Here is a 19,439-nt window from a genome sequence, read left to right on the forward strand (position 1 = left end):
ATACAATTTTCTTGTTGTATCTAGTTTGAGTTTATTTATAAAAATAACAACAAAAGAAATTATTAAAAAAAAAACGTGATAATTTTATCTAATGCTTCTCATATCATTCGATATTACGTTTTGAGAAAAGATTTTCTTCAACAAGATCTGAGAAACGTGCTAACTCGTTGATAAATCTGTCAATCAACATTAAAACTACTGCTCAGTACTCTGCCGGCTTCAGTGCAAGGCACCTGCTTCAAACAGTTACATTCATAAACACCTAAACTCTACGAAACCAAAAAAGTGTTGCTATATCCAATTACAGACTACATACGGCCATAACTTTAGTACATTTTAATGAGTTAATAAATCATCATTCTAAAAATACTTCTCATAAGCACGTAGATGTGTAGATGTACAAATGTTTGCCGGTGCACCTATCTCTCTGCCGAAATATTGTATCGATCGGAAGATAAATTTCGATAAGGACTGATAAGTTTTGTTATAGTTTTAAATAGTAAGAACGGTCACTAGGCTTCAGTCGTGGACAACTGTCAGACTCGCGATCAGTGATTACAAAGTTTTTCTAATTTAAATCAACAAAATGTGGTAAGTGATCTCTGTGTGTCTATTCAGTTTTCCATCTATTACACAGTGTTTTATTCACCAAGTAAATTGTGTGAAAATACCCCCAATAATAACACAGTAATTTTGCAGTTTTGATTAAACACACGCGACGCAAATATTTTGTTGCAATTATGTTGTTGGCTGAACGTTTTATTGTTGGAAAAAATATAAGGACTTGACGATTAATTATTTAATTGTGCGGTAATTAATGCACAGAAGTACCTCGTCGTAATAACATGCATTTTTTCACAATAGTGACTTTATGCTTTTATATTTTTTTGCGCAAATTAATGCTACTTTGACACGAAATGTTTGACGTGCACAGTGAAACAAACATTCGAACAACACAAAATTAATATTTTCTTTGCGTAGTAATTAGAAGTTAGTTTAATTATTGTTGTTATTTACAGTTATGGTCAGTTGTTCTATATTTATTCGAGCATGCTATGCTGTCGGTGCGCGGCACTAGTGTGTTCTCCGTCAGTGAGTACACTAGTGACGTAACCAACATTGACCAATCAGTTCGATAATGCAGTCGAGCGCACGTACAGTTCGCAACATCTGCGAAACGAAAATCATTGCAATAACTTTTGTTTTACGTACTACACTAAACTCGATACTTTATTTCCTCTAAACTACATCTATTTTACGTTCTAACAACTTTTTTTACTTTAATCTATTTCTAATAATGAACTAAGGTCGTTGTAGTAAAAAGCACAAGCAATTGTAATTTTCTAAAGATAGATGTTATTTGAAACGTGTATTTGCGAATAGCATGTAAAAGATATAAACATTAACCGTCTTACCACAAAAACTTGTAACGTCAGTTTAAGACTTGTCTAAAAAAATGTCAAATTATGACGTTGACATATGGTTCATTTTGGAGCCACATTTTTTTTAGACAAGTGTAAAACAGTGGTTAAAGTTTTTGTAGTAAGGCCATATACATTCCGTGACAATGTAACAATCTTATCTTATATCAGTTAACAAAGTAAGCCTGTGATTAATGCTATGGGTGGGTTTACTACCTACTACGTTTATGAATTACAAGAATGAAGATAAAACAATTAAATATCGGCTGATTTTCATATTAAAACTTTGCTTCTAAAAACTTTTTTTTCTCGAGTGCTGATTAGCTATTCAAAATGTGATACATCCAATGCATGCTTCCAGCAATAAATAGTAAATGCTAAATAGAAAAAAACAATTGAAAACAGAGAGCATCTCATTCTTTAACTTTTATCAAAAGTCTTCGGAGTATTATGTATTCAGATCAACATTCATCATCAAAAATCTTCAATTTTTAAATACGATATTAAAATATATCTTTATTCGAATGTTATTTGCTGCTATTACATCCATGTACTTGCTAACAAGTACGTAATTTATACGACGCTGCCAATGACCTCGACTTTCTGGTAAATATTCTACTGGCGTTTTCCATGAGACGACCTCAAAAATGGCGGCGAGTTACTGTCACTGCGTTTAGACCTATACTTATAAAATAATAAGTAAATACAATTCATTTATTATTACATATTATAGATTCCGGATTATCTAATGTATAAACATGAAGAGTTTGTTAGTCTGAACGTGTTCATTCGTAAAACTGTAGTATGGATTTGCTAATTTCTCCTGCATTTGGTTATCTAATACATGTAAACATATATACTTTCGCCGTATTAGTTTATCTGACTGTTCGCGATAAACTCAAAAACACTTCATGGATTAAGCGCCTTCACCAATACACAATAGTGTTAGCAATTCACGAGGAAGCAGTATTATAAACACGCCCTTGCCTCAGCCGGAGAAAGCAAATTAGAAAGGATAAGTACTACTTGGGAATAAACTTCAATCCAAAAACAGTTAAATATTTAAACATCCGGAATAAAAATTATTGCTGAAATAAATAGTGTTCTTATATTTAATCAAATCATGATCCTTATCATTGAAAAGTGAACGAAACATCAAACACGTGTTTTAAAAGCACTATCTTTGCATTTTGTTTATATCGACACACAATCGCCTTGCGAACTATATTTTTTGTTATATTGATAATCAAGTAAATCCAAACGGAATCATAAAGATAAACAGCAACGTGATCAAGATTGTGTTAATTAAATTAAAAGTATAATAAAATTGTGTATTACAACACAGTATAATTAAAACATATATGTTTATGAGCGTTTATTTAGCTTCCGAATGTGTGAGCGCTTATATCACAGCAAGTTATGTATTTTAAAACAACATTAGGAATGTTTCTAAAGGGGACGCAATTGTCATTTGTTCATCTGTGATATTCGTAACAGCGTTTTTACACTGATGGATTTTTAAATTGAGCGTATACGCACGACAAATTCCGAACGGCAAAATCGGTCGCTCGATTTTAAGGGTGAGGCTACACGATGCATGTAGCTGGAGCAAGTTAATATGCGCAAGTGACAAGAACACGCGCATGGGAATTTGCTTTGTTACATTCGCGAGTCGCTGGACCCGCAAGTTTTAAAAATGCATGTAATCTGCGCATGTACCTCAACATGCGCAAGCTACTTGCACCATAAATGTCATCTTTGCACCTGTAGTTGTCAATTGTTTGCCTTGCGAAACCGCCTGTATACGAACTGAGCGATGTCACTCGGAAAAAACGCGTTAAATCCACTAGTGTGACAATACAGTATCGAGAAAGTCTGTCATTACCCGGTAACATATTAATTAGGGTTTTACGATGCACCTACTGTGACCGAGTTTGTAGTACTTATTGTTTAGTACCTATTGTATGCAACAAATCAAGCAGTCACTACGGTATTGCGTATTTTATTGCTATTATGAGTGTCATTAGATTTTAGTGTTTGAGCAGTACAGTAAACGTAGTTAAGATTGAAGAGATCGCTTTTAGCGATAAGACCGCCCATTGTGTCACCGACTTTTAAATCTGTAGATTAGTGTTTTGTTGTTGTTTTTTTTTTTAATTGGTGTACTTAATAAAGAGTATATCTATCTATCTATCTAGATGCTAGATCAAAAACACATTAAGGGTCAATTCCCACTGAAAGAGCAGCGGCCGGCAGCGGCCGTAAGAGCACGGAAAATGTAAGAGCGCGGCGCGGTGCGGCGCCGCGCGGCGCCGCGCGGCCCACCGCGCTCGCGCTCAATCCCTTGCAATTACGGCCGCTGCCGGCCGCTGCCGGCCGCTGCTCTTTCAGTGGGAATTGACCCTAAATACTTCGACGTAACAATGTAAAGTTTACCAAGTTTACTTTCAATTTAACTATACGACTTCGTACGTGTTCAATTAGGATTTAAGGGCATTTAGGAACTGCACGTATTAACGCATTTAACAAACAAACATTTATATTTTTTAATATACAAGAATGCCTTTCTACAAAATTGCAACAAACTATCCAAACGGACCGATTTTATCATAAAAATAATTACCTACTTATGATTTCTGATTCCTCATAATAATTAACATGATTACTAAATACAAGCATTTTAAACTCATACTAATGCTTACTTACATTCTTATTAGGCACTAACATCATGGCCTAGGACTTTATTGTTTTTGGTCTATTTTGTTTCAGCTGCTGTGTGTGTAATCTCTTGTGCAAGATCCTCAGTTTGATCGTGTCTCTACTGTTCATCGTGGCTGTAATACTGCTCATCCTATGGGGCGTTGGAGTAATATTTGGCAGTAAGTATTTAACACTATTTAGACACTGATACTTAATAGATGTTATGCTATCATTGAACATCCTTGACAGTCGTTACGGGTAGTCAGAAGCCAGTAAGTCTGACACCAGTCTAACCAAAAGGTATTGGGTTGCCTGGGTAACTGGCTTGAGGGGGTCAGATGGAGCAGTCGCTCCTTGTAAAGCACTGGTACTCAGCTACATCCGGTTAGACTGGAAGCCGACCCCAACATAGTTGGGAAATGGCTCGGAGGATGATGAATTAATAGAAGTTATAAGATTTGAAGGAAGAATGCTTTTGCAATCGCCACCTGTCTAGCCTTTTCCCAACTTTGTTGGGGTAGGCTTTTAGTAACTGCATGCAGATACACCAATGTTTTATGGAGTGACTGCCTGTCTGATCTCCTAAACTCAGTTACCTGGGCAATCGCTAACTGACCCAAGACTGGTTATGAGACATTCTGGCTTTCGACTGGTACGGGGAAGCGCGACAGGTACGCGATGTAGTTCCCAGGGATATACATACATGGAACGGCTCGCGCTAGCAGAAAGTAGTAAAACTTCATAAACCGTTGCTTATATGTATATACTAGCTTCCGCCAGCGGCTTCGCCCGCGTGGTGTATTGATAAAAAGTAGCCTATGTGTTAATCGAGGGTATCGCCTATCTACATACCAAATTTCAATCAAATCGGTCCAGCCGTTTTTGCGTGATTGAATAACAAACATACATCCATACATTCTCACAAACTTTCACATTTATAATATAAGTAGGAAGTAGGAAATAAAACACCGACACTAATTTATTTATTTTTCTCCCACAGATAATAATACCGACACCGCCAAAGCGCTGAGCTTTAACGAAATGACCTACAATAACCCGAAACTACTTTGATTACAACGGCAACCTATCTTCATAAATCTTACTATACTTATAATACGAAAAATGCAATGCTGTGTACTCGTCAATATACACTAAAAGATCAAAATGTAACTTCTCTCTCACTGTTTTAATTGTATAAATTATTACTTATTATAATATAATGTAAGCTATTTTCTAATCTTCATTCTTTTCTTTCTCTCCTTCTCTTTAGTTTTAATTGTAAATATAGCTTAAGTTATAAATATAAACGTTGCTAGTTATGAATATATTGCACTATATTGTATATCTAGCTTCACGCATTCAATGCATTTTAAAAACATGTGACTATTGGATAAAACATAGACTGAATCTTGTCTGAATCTTTGACTTTTATGATCAAAGGTCTATTGACTTGTAACCCAACAATCGCATGTGTAAGTTCGCTTTTATATACAGTATGTCTATGAATATCTTAGCTGATAGCAAAGAACAAACAACTAACAAATTATTCGAATTACCTCCATCAATTACGTATTTGACCTGAACCAATTGATAGAGCATATATGTAAGTAAATTGCCCGTAGTTAGTAGGTAAGTACATGGTTACACTTCGTTTGTTTTGAGTAACTTATGATGTATCACATTTCTTTATCTAACAATTAATGAAAAGATATTTTAGACATTAAGCTCTAACACAGTTTAAGGTACCCATGTACAAATATGGCTAGCAAATAAATGTTCAAATAGTTGGTTGTTATTTACTCGCTTAAGTCAAAATTATCTTGATCACACTATATCTGCTTAAATAATAACAATGTACTGGGATCAATCTATCATCACTGACTATAGTAGCCAAGCAATAAGCCTGATATAGTGTTGATGTCGCCATGTGGAATGTCAACACAGCTGTTATTGTGCCTATTGTCGTTACGGCAAATGGTCTAATAACCAAGAGCCTCGACCAACACCTCATGAGGCTCTCGTTAGGTGGCTAGATCAAGGGTCTGATTCAGAGGGCAGTACTCCTTGATACGGCGCGTATTGTGATGATGTTTCTGTCCCTGGGGCCCTACATACCGGTACCTTGTGGCTGATGTCGCGATGTCAGTGACCACTTATTTTTATATTTTTAAATGTTTTTATATTTATATTTAAAAAAAAAAAACATTATGTTATGTAAACAATTTAATGAATAAACGAAATAATATTATCATCGGTTTCCCCATTCCTTTTCCGTTGCCATCCCATCACAATAGGCCGAGTAGTTACCATGAGGTCTGAACACATGTAACTCACTCTACTTAGCATTGTACTTGAGTCACAATAAAAAGTACGATCAAGAAGAGTTTTTGTCCATTATTTTCATCCATAAACAATTTTGAAGTTTTAGACAGACCTGTCAAAGTAATTTGTAAGAATGTCACCAGTTCAGTCTTTGCTAACGCTAAATATTATAATTAACACGTTAATTTCGGGAATAGAACTAACTACAGAATAATTATTTGTTTATAACGCTTAGGAGTCATCATATAATTGTGGAAACCTATGGATTTATAGTAAGAAGCAGAAAACACAATCATGTGGTAACTATGTTTTACTTTTCGAAAAGACACTTCGAATTGAACCCTCTTATGGCAATAAGAGAACTGTATGCATTTAGGCACCATAACCATTCGTCATTTTATTCTCAATAAAAAACAACAGTTTTGTATGGAAGCCACTTTATTCAACAAATTCTCCTACTATAATATTACTTGCACCTCACAACGCAATATAAAACACTAACATGTCAGTTATTTTAGGAATTATAAAATACGACCAGTACAAGTTCACAGCGAGTTTGAAATAAATAAAATGTAAACAATAGCCAACTGGTCACGGACGATTCTATTTCGAAGTTTTATGCGTTGGTAATCATTGTTTGTAACTTTATAGCCGTACTATATAACAGATTAGCCCATTGCCTTTACGTAGTCGGTAATGTATTATGTTATAACCCTTCTCAAATATCCGGCCACATCAAACTTATGAATTAAATGAGTCTATATTTGTTATTGTGACGAAGATAATGAGCATAAATCTGGATTGATATAGTGGAAATACTTTTACTATAATCAGTGCTAACTCTAATAATTTGATAACATTTGCTAACACTTGGTAAGCCAAAAGGCTGGGTAAATTCCATACTCAAAAAACTTCATTATTTAACGAATTTATACCTAATTATATATTACACCTAAAATTGGGCATTACGTCATAATATTGTGGTTTCCACTAGGATATAGTGACGACAATTTACAAACAGGATGCGTGATGGTTTCGGTAATGCGTAGATACCATCAAAGGCGATTAACACACGGAAATTACTTAGTAAATAGTTATAGATAGGTTATTGGTGTGAACAGATAACACGAGGCTCTTTTGGGAGTGTCTAGTTACCAAAATATAATAAAGCATTAGTGTATAGGCTGAAAAACACTTTATCCGACTCAAAATATTTAGTTATTTTACAGATGTTAATATTAAAGTTGAAAAACAGCTTAACGCCCTGCCCTGCTTCAGGCATTACAAATGTGACGGTTTATACTATTCTTATTACTATTTATTACATAATATATTCTAAACATATATTATTACAATTTGCATTCAGTTATAGGTACCTGACAGTATAAGTAGGTACAATTATTCCTACTGCGATTGTAGAACTGTTAGAGGGTTACTTGAGATGTAAAGTAGTTTGGAAGGCAAAACGAAGTAGGCTGGTTTCATTTAGTAATAGTATCCTAATAGTATACCTCCTCACTTCACCTTATTCGGGTCGGGTCATATTTGATGATATCCAATTGTTAAATGGAAATAATAATTCATGTGACGTTATAAACCCTTTATTTTCCTAAATCACATGACCATAGAGATGGGATCTCTGTTCGTATTACCACTGCGCTTATAAATCTTTATCGTCATCACCGTTGACATAATGGTATTACAACAATGCTGAATTTCAGCATATTACAGGTATGGCTGTCTAGTCTTTTGTAATAGTTTATAGTAAAGGTGCATCTACACGGTTCATGTAGCTGGGGTAAGAGATAAGTGACTAGAGCACGCGGGTGGGTATTTTGGTTTGATATAGGTATGCACAAGTCGCTAGACCAGCGCGTTTTTGAAATGCATGTAGCCTGTGCATGTGCCTCAACGTGCGCAAGCTACTTGCACCGTGTAAATGTTAACAAGCAGCGTGCAGGAAAGCCATGGGGAAATATTGATAGTCCTGACACCCATGCGATGAACCAACTTTAACAAATAGTCCTATTATCATTTACCTAGCCTTTTCCTAGCTATGGTGGGGTCAGCTTCCAGTCTAACAAGATGCACCTCAGTACCAGTATTTTACATAGAGTGATTGAGACTTTCTGACTTTTCTGACAGCCATTTTATCATGCCTTCCGGAACACGGAGGAACTCGTTATGACAAGATGGTCCATCCATGATGATGATGGTGGTGATGATCCATGGACCGACCGAGCTAATCATTGCGGTCATAAAACTATCTTACTATCGATTGACCCACACAGCTATGTGGCTAAGTGACAACTTAACCACGAACTCCGAACAAAAAATGCAGTCAACTTAGCAAATGACGTTGAATGATAGGTAATAAGCTACAAACTTGTATATTATACACACCGGTTTTTTAAATATTGTTCCCTCAAGTCTCCTTCAATCACATGTGCGCGCGCTAAAAGTTCACAAAAAAATTCACATACTCAAGAAGAGATCTTTGTAAGAAGACGATTCTTGTGACCGCGATCGCATGCCAAGGTATGTACTATTTTGTAGCTTATTACCTTAAATTCTGATGTGCTAAGTTAAAATGACTGATACGTAATTATTTAATTATTACCTATATTTATTGATAACTTTTTTTCAGCTTTATGTGCAAGCTTCTTTGTCAGATCTGCAGCTTGACGATGGGTGTCATGGTCGTCGGTGCGATCTTCTTTTTAGCATTCTGGTTCCTTCGATGGTTATTTGATAGCTGTAAGCATTTCTTCTTTTTGAAATAGTTTTCATGCGTAGATTGAAGGACACTTGAAGTATTTTAGTCATCTGCTGTTGTTATATAGACTGTGGTATAGATTCATCATCATCCTCCTGCCCTTATCCTAATGTTATTTGGGGTCGGCGCAGCATGTTTTCTCCTTCCATACTTTTCTATGAGCCGTCATCTCGCAAGTTACATTCTTTCTAATTATATCATCTTTCACTGTAGTATAGATGCTTATGTTTTAATATAAAAAGATTTCCGACTAGTACATTTTTTGTATAGTAAAAGTAGAGATAAGTTAGACTGTCGGTATGTTTATGGCGTATGCACTTTGGGTTCTTCCAACTAGATTGTTACTGTATCATTTTACTTCCCTTTATTAACGCTAAACTTAAAATAACAAATGTATGGTTTGCAGCTAGATTTGATTACGTTAAAACTCGCTTAGATTCATAACAATGTTTGCATTTGTACTTTTTCTAATCTGAAAACTCCTAAATGAATCCACTGAAGATGATAAAAATAACAATTGTTTTCTTGTTTTCAGAAATCAAGATTATAATTTAGATTGTAAGTCTAAGTTATAAGTCAAAGGATTGACTTTAAGGATTGGTTTAAGTTAAGACTTAAGTTTTAGTAGTTCGGTTTACAACTGCACGCTTTTGACTATCATGACATGTTGGCGGTTGAAGATGTCTTCTTTACCATGAAAATATGATCTTAAAATAATTTTATTCTGGCTCAAGGTAAAATAAATAAATTGTATTAAACTCTACTTTGATGTTTTATTTAAATAACACCTTTAGATACGAACAGTTTTCGCTTTTGTCACGACAGTTATAACATCAGGCTTAAAAGGTACACTGTTATTGTATATCACCATACGCGGTACTCATTCTGATAAAAAATAAATAAATACACTATTTAATAAAATATTAAATAAAATTCGTCTTACAGACGAACTTACAAAAATTTAAAAACTACTTGCAAGATTTATCATTCTCAGATATTTATGATACGGATAATCCCAATACCGCCTATAATTTGTTCATGCATACTTTTAAATTAATATATAATTTATGCTTTCCTATAAAAAAAGTTACTGTCAGTATTAAAGAGAAACAACAATGGGTATCACGCGGAATAAAAATTTGTAGTAAAAAAAAGAGAGCGCTAATGTGGAACTATCGACATAATAAAAATATAATTAATAAAAATAAATTTAAAAAATATTCAAAATTGTATAAAACCATAATTCATTTAACTCAAAAAGCTCAAAACACTTATAAAATAACAACAGCATCTAACAAATCAAAAGCTACATGGGCAATCATTAATAAGTCCAAAAATAATGTACCAAAAAGTGTTATCAGTTCCATAAGAGTAAGCGACAAAACTATAACTAATCCACAGGAAATGGCAAATTGTTTCAACAACTACTTTATCGAAAAAGTTAAACCCATCGTCTCGGGGCCAGGTGAAAAAGTAACGTCATTAATAAGTCATTCAAATAACTCGATGTTTATGGCACCAAGTACAGCGCACGATATCCTTAAAATCATCAGGTCACTAAAAAACACCACAAGCGTTGGACACGATGACGTATCCACTCTCGTAGTTAAGCATGTTGCATCTGAAATCTGTGAACATTTAAGTTACATCATGAACTTGTGTATTAACACAGGACTATACCCAGACAGTCTTAAAACGTCAATTGTAAAACCGTTATTTAAGAAAGACGATAAACAAAACATGAATTGCTATAGACCCATAGCACTAATTCCCATTATCTCTAAAATATTCGAAAAATACATTTATGAACAAATTTACAATTATCTAGAGAAATTTAACATTCTTACAAATAATCAAAAAGGATTCCGAAAGAATAAAACAATTAATCTGGCAATTTTCGATTTCTTGAGTGCAGTCATGAATAATGTAGACAATAGGACACCCGTATGCGCTGTATTTTGTGATATGACTCAAGCATTCGATTACGTTAGTCATGACATTTTATTAAGAAAATTAGAAGCATATGGTATCCGTGGAAATGTACTAAACTTAATAGAATCATATCTTAAAAACCGTAAAATATACACTGAGGTATCCAAAATTAATCCGAAAAGTAAAAAAGAAGAAAGGTTTAAGTCAACTAAACGTGCAGTTGAATATGGAGTTCCCCAAGGGAGTGTGTTGGGTCCGCTCTTGTTCATAATTTATATAAACGACCTTCCAAAGGTGACTCATAATCCCATTTCTCTTTTTGCAGATGACAGTACAATAACTATAAAGTCTATTAACAAAACCACATATGAAAATGAAATAAATAATACAGTAAAATCAGTAATAGAATGGCTAAATAACAATAATTTAAAAATAAATCTAGAAAAGACTAAAATAATGCACTTCAGCCAAAAATCAGCTGCGCCAGACATTAACATCACATACCAAGGGACAGCTATCAATAAAGCTGATACTACAAAATTTTTAGGTATTATTATTGATAGAAGTCTTAACTGGAAAGCTCATACAGAAGACCTCAATAAGAGAATCAGCTCCTCATCCTATGCTCTCTATAGACTCTCTCGAGTTATAACTAAAGAAGCGCTCTGCACGGCCTATCACGGTATTGTTGGTTCAGTCCTCAGGTTCGGAATTATATATTGGGGAAATTCAACAAATAGAGAAATCATTTTCAAGTCACAGAAACGATGCATCAGAGCTATGTTTGGGTTAAAAACCACAGATAGCTGCAAACCATTTTTCATTGAACACAAAATATTGACTCTGCCATCACTTTTCATATACGAAGTAGCAAATTTTGTTCGGACCAATCCACATATTTTTAAAAAACAATCGGACATTGTAATTCGTAACCGTAGGAAAAATGATTGTCTCAGTATAGTGAGTTCAAAAACTACCCTGAAGAATAAAAGTGTTTTCTGTTTGGCGCCCAAAATCTATAACAAAGTACCCAAAGCAATAAAACAAATGCCAGATACAATGTTTAAAAAAAATCTTAAAGGGTATTTAATAAATAAGTGCTACTATAGCACACAAGAATTTTTAAGTGAGTGATACACACATATTTTATATTTTAAATTCTCTTTAGTGATTGTTTTTATTTTGAGTCTTTTCTTTAATTACTTACATATTTTAATATTGTTTTTTTTTTTATATAGAGTCAATTTTAATATCTTAAGCTAGCTTAAGAACCATTTGAAATTTTGTACGCCATCATAAGGCAAAACATGAGTTGATACTACTTATAACACCTAAGCTTTGTACCATGTTTTACAAAATAAAGTATCTTTATCTTTATCTTTATCTTTAGACCTTCTGGTAATGACTGACTCTTCTATGGTGTTCTAATTCTCGCAAATTTTTATTCTATTTTCTTTGTTTGAAATATTCTTTTATTATATTTCATTATTTTTGCGTATTTTATTTTTTAGGGTTCCATACCCAAAGGGCAAAAGGTCCGCCCGTCAGTCACCAGGGTGTATCTCATGAACCGTGATAGTCAGAGAGCTGAAATTTTCACATATGATGTATTTCTGTTGCCGCTATAACAAAAAATACTGAAAACTATAATAAATTAAATAGTTTGGGGGGCTCCGATACAACAAACGTGATTGTTTGCTCATTTTTGCTCTGGTACGGAACCCTTCGTGCGCGAGTCCGACTCGCACTTGGCCGGTTTTTTATTTGAGCTAATCGACATAATAATATATTAACTTTTATTTTAATGTTAAATTATTTAATTTAATGTGATTAGGTACGACACACTCGATATATGCACCGACATATGCAGGCCTAAAAAAAATATTTTTTTTTGTTTGCAGCATTTGTCAGCTCATTAGCTTGGGAATTTTTTTAGTGTTGATTATTGTACTCATACTAGTAATATTTTGGTCAATTGGATGGTTGTTCACCTGTAAGTGCATTTCCTTCTTCCAATTGTTTTATTGAACCTTAGCTGTTCCCGAGAAACTTCTCTTGGTACCCGGATAAAAGATAACCTATGCCACCCGGGAACAGATAAGCTTCCCAAGAGTGAAATATTTATCCAAAACGATTCAGTAGTTTTGCAGCAAGTTCAATGTAAACATGCAATTACCTTACCCCTTTATAATATTAGTATTGATAAAAGAACTGTTACTAAACTGATTTATCAGTTGTTTGAGATAAACTAAGAATTCTTCTTAAGTGCAAAAATTGATAACATTTTCTATCTTTTCAGGAATAAAGATTGACAATTAGATTGTAAGTCTAAGTTGTTTTGAAGACTCGACTTTAATGAGGCATTCTTATGACCTAACCAGTGGTTTGGTGATGATTTTTGGTGATACAAATTATGAGTTTTAATTTATTACACGGTGGCAGAAGATCTCTACTGTACTCTCCTTCTCATAACAGATTTTGTAGTAAAAATATATATTTTAGTATTGTAATTAAATATTAATGATATTCTATTAAAATAAGATTTATTTTGTTTTTTTTTTTTTTAATTTCATGTGTATCTCATAATTATCACGTGCAGCATTCTACCTTTTGCTGAACATCGCAATAAAACTAATTAACTGCAAGTCGCGTATACCGTGGTCAGTAAGCGGCGAACGGAGTATAGCCTGACCATAGCCTATCAAACTACATGCGAATCTGCTTTGCAAATACGGTTGACGCTTGGTTGATAGGAAAACAAAAGTATTAATTATTTATTTATTATGTTATTTAGTTATTTATTAAAGAATACAGTAGCGATAATTGAGCGATAAACATAAGGATTTATCAAGATCAGATGTCCAAATTAATCCATCCAGCCAGATTTTACAATCAAATCCAATATTATTTATTGCCACGCATGAAATCTGTGGATGCACTATTTGAAGAAAATAATTGAAAACTCGTACAAAATTCAACACCTTGATTTTAAAGTTTTTTTCGTATGGGTTAGGTATAGAATCGAGACCTGAACTGATGAATGGACCGCGCGTTGGGTCTATGGTCTATTAAATTCTATCCTTGTCAAAAGTCTATCAAAAGCAAAAGTCCAAAAGTCAGACTTATAATGTCAAAAGTAAAGGTTTACCAGAGTACCTCAAACAATAATCTAATTATTTCTATAAAGTGCTTAAAAATCCGTTGATGATTAGTAGTTTTTAGGTATGTGATGTCGTTTCACTGAAGCAAAGTAAGAAACTCAAAATATAAACTTTTTAAGTGTTAACTTGAATCTTTACCGACGAGTAACCTTATTCTGGAAAGCCCATTATTAACTCATTACCTTTTGATTTCGTTTAGTTGTCACTAGACAAGCATTTTGAAGCTAAATCACTACATGGTGAGAGCTTATTTCTCTATGAAAATATTCCAGAGGCTTTGAAAATGTGGTAAGATTATCTGCTGCTAATATTTTGTGTAACGGTCGATCTTCACAACTTTGCTGTATAAGTCAGTAGTTTATTAATATAGAATGTTGAATCTAAACACTCTGTGTTTGGATTGACGCGACAAATATTGGAGTAACGTAGATTTTCTCAGATTGTAAGGAGAATATTTTCGATTTTAAATAATTATGCGCATTGTGGCATCATCGTCGCAATCAATCACTTTCACATTACCCGGCTAATTTTTCAGAGCAGTTTTCTTAAATGAATCCTCTAAAAGTACCTACTAGTCAAAAGAACTTTCCAAATTCGAAATTCACAGTTTGAATTAGGTAAATAAACTTACTTTTGGTTAAAAGGATTATATACATTATTCAAAAGATACGTAGATGCCATGAGATTAAGTGCGATTGTGGAGCGCAACTGGTCACACGCGCTAAAGCCATGTATTCACTGAGAAACAATTGTTTATAAACACTGTTTCAGAAACAAAATCTACGTGTTTCAGAAACATATAATTTTGTTTCTGTAAACACTACGTATTTATCGAATGTTTCTGTGCTCCCCACCCGTGGCGGGGAGCACAGAAACAAATCAGTTACGCAACATATGCATACAAGTGTGGACGCGTGTTTCATTTGTTTATAAACGCCAAATAAATGTCTTCATAGCAAGTAATTTCTCTTTTCTTTTTCTTGTCTTTTTACTAGAAATGGACTTATGCAAATAAATGTAGGCACCACACAACAACACTACTTCCTCGGGCGACATATTGTAAACATCTGACGGTGTGGACGGCAGTTTCCGAAACATTGTTGCTGTAAACATCTACGTGATGTTTCAGAAACTGTGTATCTGAAACATTGTTTCCCAGTGAATACGTGGCTTAAATCACTCATCGTTTCGGCAGTCTCAGAAGTGATCTGCCGAGGCTGCGGGTTGTTCTAAAGAGATACCGCGGCCCTGGCACATAAAAGGCCTACGACGGAACACGACGGTTTTTAGTCAGTAAGAGTCTGACACTCCCTCGCCGCTCGCCACTCCCTCGCCGCTAACCCACAGCGGGAGGGGTCATTTGATAATTTTGGTTATAAGTTATCTTTGAACGTTAATTAAATTATTTTCATTCTTTTCAGTACTCAGAAGTATACGGCAGTGATTTATGCACGTACTTCAATTTGAACAGCCGTCTTGTATTTCTATGAAGTACTTAAAAATCTGTTGATGATTAGTAGTTTTTATGTCGCTTTACTGAAGCAAAGTAAGAGACTCAAAATATAAACTTTTAAGTGTTAACTTGAATCTTTACCGATGAGTAACCGTATTCTGCAAAGCCCTTTATTCCCAAGTCCTCTATATTAAATAGCTGAGATCGTCTGCACATGTTGTGTAGGTATTCAAACCAGTAGTGCTGCTGTGGCCATCGGCGGCTCGCATCCAATATTTTATATGTTACAAATTACAAGGATACCTTGTTATTTGTGTCCTTGTCATACTGGAAATGGACTAATTCTTGCACTACAGTCAATCAAGAGAGACTAGTCATATGATACCTATTGTTGATCTTAGCTTTCAAATTATGCATTCCCGTAATAATACCTCAATTTTAAATCTTAGAATTATTTGCAATCATCGATACTAACGTATTAAGTACCTTTTGATTTCGTTCAGTTGTCACTACACAAGCATTTTGAAGCTAAATCGCTCGGTGGTGAAAGCTTCTTTCTCTATGAAAATATTCCAGAGGCTTTGAAAGCGTGGTAAGATTATTTGCTTATATTTTGTGTAAAGGTATTTCTACACAACTTTGCTGTATAAGTAATTAGTTTATTAAAATAGAATTTTGAAACGAAATACTCTGTATTTCTGTTGCAGCAACTGTGATAACTTCGCTGTTCGAGTGATCGGTTTTGTAGGAGGTTGCCTACTCTTCACTATAGTTCTTTGCATCATCATCTGGTGGCCAACTGTATCATACGTAATAGGAATGGGTTGAATAGCCACTGAATGATTCTTCTCATCTTATAATGTATATGTAGTTGCCATAAGATGTGACTGACACTTCCAAGTGAGTATTGCTTGAATAGTATAATCGATATTGCGAAATATATAGAATAATACATATTATATTATATTTGACTTGTTAGATTTTGCCAGTGATTTTGTCACTGGCGTATCAGCTATGGCATTGTGGGCATTCCCACGATTTGAACAACAAATTGTGAAGTCACACTCATTTCTTCTTTTGATAGTCTCCCCTATCTTCTTTTACCATACAATCCCTTATTCTCTCCCTATGAATTCTCTCATGTACTTGTTTAGTTGGCCAGCATTAAACACATTATCTAGTCATGTACAAAAGTTAACCCTATCTGCAAACTCCAATTCCTCACACCTGAACTGCTTACACGAAAATAGCCCATGCAAATATCGCGGTTTTTGGGGTTTTGAAACACTTACATTTGTTTCCTCATACCTACAAACTGAAAAAATCCTACGTCTCTGAATACGATGCAATGTATAAATATGAATTAATGCAATCGCAAAGTTTTTTATTTTATCGCGCATATTCCTTAAAATGTAATAATTATGTTTTATTGTTACAGTGTCTTCTGGCATCAATTAGTTTTACTCATAGCTCTTTGCATTTTGATCATATGTTTGATCACAGCAGACAGGATAATTAGTGGTCGTTGGAGGACTAAACCCGGGCACGTGCCACCTGATTTTTACGCACGACGGAACGAAGCGGGTATGTATATGCGTTTAGGGTGAGAGATGTGCGTTTGTGTGTGCGTTTGTGCAAAATAATGTTCCCACATATCTTATAAACTAATGATCTGATTTTGATGCAGTTTTCAATAACGGGTTTGTGTTCGATGAGTTCATGTTCTTAGATAGGTGTCATGACTGTAACTCACTAGGGGGCGCCACAATATTAGTGCAAAACAGCAAAGTAATGTTCCCACCTACCTTTTAAACTAATGATCCGATTTTGATGTGGTTTTCCATAACAGATTTGTGTTCAATGTGTTCATGTTCTTAGATAGGTGTCATGGTTATAACTTACTAGGGGGCGCCACAATATTAGTGCAAAACAGCAAAGTAATGTTCCCATCTAAGTACCTTCTAAACTAATGATCCGATTTTGATGCGGGTTTCACTGACGGGTTTGTATTCGATGAGTTTACGTCCTTGGATAGGTGTGATGGCTATAACTCACTAGGGGGCGCCACAATATTAGTGCAAAACAATGTTGCAATATAATCAAAACGTCCGATTACAATTCTGTATTCATCAGCGATGTGTACGTGCTTAATGCATGTTCACAAATAATAAAAATTACATCTGTAACTCACTAGAGGGCGCTACAATATTAGTGCAATAATATTATAACGAATTGTCCGATTTCAATGCGGTTTTCAGCGATGGGTTCGTAGTTGATTGGTGCATGGTTTAAGATAAGTCTTACGATATTAACTCACTAGGGGGCGCTGCTGTATTAGTGTGAAACGATTATATTGCAATATTATTAAAACTAAAACGTATCTTTGCTAGATCTTCTTCTTACCTAGATATTATGTAGACTATAATTCGTATAATAATATATGCTCTTTAAAAAGTCTGAAATAAAATTAAGCAAAATTATAAAAATTTTGAAAAAACCCAAGACGGTAAAAATCTTATTGAAAAATAATAAAATAACTCAAAACCCCTGACTTAATCAGTTATACCATACCCCAGACTTACCATAATACATCTCTTTCGGCTCCGGTCTGTTTGAAAAGAAAGATGCGCGCCGATGCTCTCCGAGTCGGTCTATCTGAACGGACTCTTATGGCCTTACTACAAAAACTTAAACCCCTATTTTACACTTGTCTAAAAAAAATTTGGCTGCAAAATGAACCATATGTCAACGTCATAATGTCATTTTTTTAGACAAGGCATAAACTGACGTTTAAAAGTTTTTGTGGTAAGACGGTTATATTTTAACGAATACACTGCGATGTCTCTTGTAATAATTGTTTTATTTATTCTGACTTGCTAATCTCACATGTTTACGCGACTTTGTGAAATCGTAATATCAAAAAGGGCACAATTTACCCACGGGTATTCTTTATTCAATTTTTTGAGAAATCACTAAAAAATTTAGTACAACGGCAACTATGAACACAAAAGTGATTAATTATTCATGTTTGTTCATGTAAAACAAGGGTATACACTTTCCTAAATTCGAAAAGCCCAAAGAGCGTCAATATTAAAAATCAATTTCCATAGATACCTACTTCAAACGAAAAACTTATTAATATTCGTGAGAATGTATCAGTACATAACACGTCCTGTAGAAGAAAAGACGATGTTTTACGAAAACGATTTTGCACCGCACTTAAAAACTAATAAAATATTTTCAAACAGTAAAAAAGACGAAAATAATTTCAACGTAATCATTACAAAAAATAAAGTGACCAAAAAAGATATGTTATTCTCAATAGCATTTGCTGCAAAACCATTAATTTATTTTGCGTCTTTATTCGGATCAAAATTAGTTTCATATGAGAAGAATGATATCAGAAAAATAATGTGGTTTAGTAGATTATACTCATTGTTGTTTACTGTACACCACATTCTGGCTGGAATGGTATTCGCGAGACCGCTTAGTTGGCGTTACACGAAATCAGACGTGCCCCTCAACGTCTTAACTAAAACTTTTGGCATTCTGAGTATTTTAGAAGGAGCTTATTCAGTTTTATGCACTTCAGTCTGGAACCCTAAGTTCTACCTAGAAATTTTCAACAAACTGGATGCCATTGATACCCATTTTCGCATTTCTAGAACAGTGTT

General features: G+C 34.4%; 1 long non-coding RNA gene across 1 annotated transcript; it reads left to right on the forward strand.

Annotated features, from left to right (window-relative positions):
• The first annotated feature begins 220 nt into the window (after nucleotides 1–220).
• On the forward strand, nucleotides 221–9,982 carry LOC124634460. The gene is made up of 4 exons (XR_006984872.1): nucleotides 221–591; nucleotides 4,191–4,300; nucleotides 5,122–9,200; nucleotides 9,755–9,982. It is a non-coding gene; the product is annotated as an uncharacterized LOC124634460 (long non-coding RNA).
• Nucleotides 9,983–19,439: the final 9,457 nt, after the last annotated feature.

The sequence above is a fragment of the Helicoverpa zea genome, chromosome 11, assembly GCF_022581195.2.
Source record: "Helicoverpa zea isolate HzStark_Cry1AcR chromosome 11, ilHelZeax1.1, whole genome shotgun sequence".
Lineage (NCBI taxonomy): Eukaryota > Metazoa > Arthropoda > Insecta > Lepidoptera > Noctuidae > Helicoverpa > Helicoverpa zea.